Here is a 4639-nt window from a genome sequence, read left to right on the forward strand (position 1 = left end):
AGAGAAGCAAGTATCCACATATGATTTCACTGAAACTACACATACAATTTTGATGAAATGACCACAGTTGATCGACTGCATTAGAATCTGTGCTCATGAATTTGGTCCACGGGGGAGGGGGGTTGACCCCCTCCCGCCCCTTCCAAAAATAGGTATTTTCTTTCTTCTCAGAAACTACACACATAATTTTGATAAAACTTGATTAGGAGGTTTATGGGGGGGAGGGGTGGTTGATCCCCCAAAATAGATATTTACTCTCTTCTTTGATGGTAAATCAAACAAGAGAGCAAGTACCTACACATGTGATTTCGATGAAAGTTGACCACAACCTTCATCACCTATAATGTACCAAAGTGTATCGACTGCATCAAAATATGTGCTCATTAAGGAGGTATGGGGGGGGGGGGTTGTAGGGTTAGGGTTAGGGTTAGGTTCTACCCCAAAATAGGTATTTGTTCTCTTCTCCAAAACTACACACATGATTTTCATGTAACGACCACAACATTCTTCACCCGTGATGTACCAAAGTGCATTGACTGCATTAAAATATGCGTTCATTAAGAGAGTCTATGATGGGGGCGGGGGAGGGGGTGGAGGTCTGACCCCCTAAAAATTGGTATTTGCTCTCCTCTCCTAACTACATACAGAATTTCAATGAAACTTGACCACAACCTTCATCACCCTTGATGTACCAAAGTTTGTTCACACCATTAAAAAATTCAGGGGGGTCTGCAAGGGGTTTGAGTGACTGTTGCTCCTGATCCAGGTGAGCTTCAGGAAAGGCGGTCACTTTTACCCTCGCCAAAGGATTCGGAGAGGGTATTTGCCTTTGGGTCCATTTGTTACTTGCAAAATCGAAGATTTTTCAAGTATATTGGTTTGTCGATTTTGTGATTCTGTCTGTCCGTCTGTCTGTTTGTCTGTCTGTCGCCTACAGGTCGCAATTTTTAACCGATCTTCACGAAACTTCACCACATGGTGGAGTTTGTCATAAGGAAGAAGCCGATTGTTGTTTGAGGGCAAAATATCAAAAGGTCAATATTAGCCAAAGGTCAACAACTTGCGTGAGATTTCTATAATCCTTAATTTTCATCCAATTGACTTGAAATTTGAAGAGGATTTATATTTCAGGTCACTGAATTCAACAACCAATCATTTTTGAGGTCCACATCGGTCAAAAGGTCAGCATTGGCCGAATTTCTAAAATTGTCAATTTTCATCCGATTGACTTGAAATTTGAAGAGGAGTTGTATATCAGGCCATTGAATTCAACCACCAATTATTTTTGAGGTCAAATTTGTTTTATGGATTTTGCAAGTATCGTGCTCTGCACAACGTCGTCTTCTTGTTGCTTGGAGAAATCTTCGATTTTGTCAAGTATGTTGGTCTGTTCCGTTTGTTTATTTGTTTGTTTGTTTGTCCGGTCGTCTACAGCCCAAACGGCTGGACCAGTCGTTCTTAAATTTTTACACCTGATAGCCAATCTTGCTGAAATAGTCTGGGATCAAATCACTTCATAATTGCACTTAACGTCACGACGTTACGTCAAAAAAGAGGTGAAAACAAGCTTTTGAAGATAACTCAGCAACCGGAAGCCGTAGCGACTTCCTGTTGAAGCCAAAACAAACTTCAATAGAATATCTAAATGTTTTAAAATGCATGTTAGTACAAATTATGCACAGTTTTCGCAAGCGTATGACGTCAAAGTTTTTAGCTATTGGCGTGATTTAAAAAAAAAATTCTATTCCTTCTACAGGTCACAATTGTTAACCGATTTGGATGAAATTTTAACAGCCGATAGAAATCCACAGTGCAAAAAGATATGTGACTTTTGGTGATGTTCAAGATCAGGATCTGGATTCTGCATCACTTTATATTATCCCCCATTATAAACCAATGGGGAATTTTGTGAATTACACATGGCTATTTCTCAAACAGTTTTGCACTTATTATATTGAAACTTATACTGTCTATTTATGCAAGTAATGTTAACATGTGTACAAAGTTTGATCGAAATTGACCCAAGGTCAAGGTCAGGCTCACCCAAAACATGAAAAACACACATCAAATACATATTTTTGTTTTACAACATATTTCAAACCTGATAATGGGATCGTAAAGCTGGTTGAAAAGCAATGTTCCAAGGTATTTTCAAATATTTTCTATAATCAGAATGAAGGCAACAAGCACCGATAAGTTGTTGAATGTCACATGGTGGCTTTAAATGAGTTGTGAAAATTTTCAATCTGCTGCCGTTACCATGACAACGCATGCCTGATAATTGTTATTTGTGACGTCGCGTCATTTTATTAATGTACGAACAAATAAACATCACACATTCCATGACATTACAGCTTGGACCACCACACGGAAAGGTCAACTTATTTGCCAAGTGTCGTGCTGAGCACGATTTTTTTTTTGTCTGTCTTTCTGTTTGTTTATCCACACAGAACTTTCGTGTTTTTCTCTGTAACTGCTTGCCAGATTGAGATGAAATTTTCACCATTGGTGTGACGATTCATGAAGAAAGTTTCAATGTTCATTATAACATCATTGGTTACGTAGTGTGGCAGTCATATTGAAAAACAGAAAAAATGTTGGACCTCTGTATCTCTGAAACCGTACCAAAGAAAAATTTGAAAGTTGGCACACTCCTCATGGGGAATGAGAGTGATTTTTATGATGTCATAGGTGTTCTTGTTATGACGTCATAATTCCATATGTAGAATCCCACATCCGATCAGTGAAAAATTTTGAGGGTAATTTAGGGATAAAATGGTCCACAGAAAATAACTTCATGACATCATCGGTCACGTAATTTGGCAGCCATTTTGGTTTTTCTAAAAAAAAACCTTGAAAAATCTTCTTCTCGGAAGTGGCTGAACAGATTGAGGTGAAACTTTACACGTATGACCGCCTGTCCATGAGAAACAAAAGGTGCACACATATGATGTCATTGGTTACATGGTTTGGCAGCCATATTGGATTTAGCCTGAAACCTATCAAAATCTTCGCCTGAACGACTGGACAAATCAAGAAGAAAGTTCACACAAGTGTTTCCCAAGCCATGGGTGTACGAGTGGCACACAGCAAGCACTCATTATGGGGAATGAGTGTGGCATTTTTATGACGTCATACAGTAGGTGCTTGCCTTTGTTATGACATCATAATTGCATATGTAGAATGCTACATCCAATCAGTATAAATATTTTGAGGGTCATCTGGGGATAAAATGGTCTGCAATTTTTTTGATGACGTCATCGGTCACGTGATTCGGCAGCCATAATGTTTTTTTTTGTTCTTTTTTAAACCTTCAAAAATCTCAGAAATGGCTGAAAAGATCAAGGTGAAACTTTACACGTATGACTGCCTATCTATGAGGAACAAAAGAGTCACACATATGACATCATAGGTTACATGGTTTGGCAGCCATATTGGATTAACCTGAAAACCTATAAAAATTCACCAGTCATAAGAAGTCTTGGCGAGGGTTTGCAATCTCTGATTGCTCTTTTTATTGTTGGTTCATGTTTCCATGAGTTTTATGGGACTGGGATATTGAAGTTTTTGCAGGTGTGCATTTGGATTATTCAACAAACTCTGATATGCCTCTGTGTGTGCAATTGTTCTGACATGAGTTTTTTACATCCAGATAGTAGGTGGCTTGTGCTTTCTGTTTTTACCTTGCAGAATCGACACTTGTCTGATTGACTCAGTCCTGCCATTTTCTTAAAACCATTCACGTGATGATCCCTGTCTTGGGTATTTTTAATGATTCGTTCTTCATCCCAGTTGTTGACTTCTTCTGCACCATTCCAATGAGACTTCTTTGTCTGTCCATTCTGTCCAACTCTTGTTTTTCTTTTTTTGTTCTCCACCCTGCAAACAAGGTCGGAGACGGGGAACATTCAAATGAGCTCTTTCTGAACAACAGATGATCATCTGTCCATATAATTTTGTGTGTGCAATATTTCAAAAACCATTGAATGTTTAGCTTTCATATTGCAGACATCTATTTCTCATGACATTATCTCAACCTGATTAGATCACGGCTGTGATTGGCTGAATTATGTTGCCTTGGCAACCATCTCGGTAACTTGGCGATATTTCAAAATCAGTTCAAGACCGCTTTCAGATCACACAGATCTAATCCTCATACAACTGAAAAGGTGAGGCATGAGCTTCCTGTTATATTTTCCTGCTGTTTTGGCATTCTCCCAGTAGCTGGTGTATATCTGTCAATATTTCGCTTTATAATGTTTTTTTTTTTGTCTTTTTTGCAATCGGGGCTGTATTTGTGGCTTTTTCGATGACATCTTCCATTTGCACCTGTTTTTGGAGATTTTTTTTTTCCTCGGTGGGTTTGGGATACTTTCCCTGACTTGCTGTTTTTGTACTTGCATACAAATTGGATTCTGTCCTCAATTGAACTTTTCATGTACTCAGTCAATCCTGCAGTTGTCATTCTGTGTAATTGGTTGAGTTCCATCAGGCCACTACCTCCTCGTCATCTCAGCAGATACATTCTCGGGATGCACTGATTTTTGTAGAACATTTTGTTGATGGTGAGGAGTTTCCTTGTTTTGATATCTCATTTATTGATTTCTGCTCGTGGCCATTTTTTATTTATTTCGCAGCT

Source organism: Eptatretus burgeri, chromosome 2, assembly GCF_056783735.1.
Source record: "Eptatretus burgeri isolate ZD-2024b chromosome 2, Ebu_testis_v1, whole genome shotgun sequence".
Classification (NCBI taxonomy): Eukaryota; Metazoa; Chordata; class Myxini; order Myxiniformes; family Myxinidae; genus Eptatretus; species Eptatretus burgeri.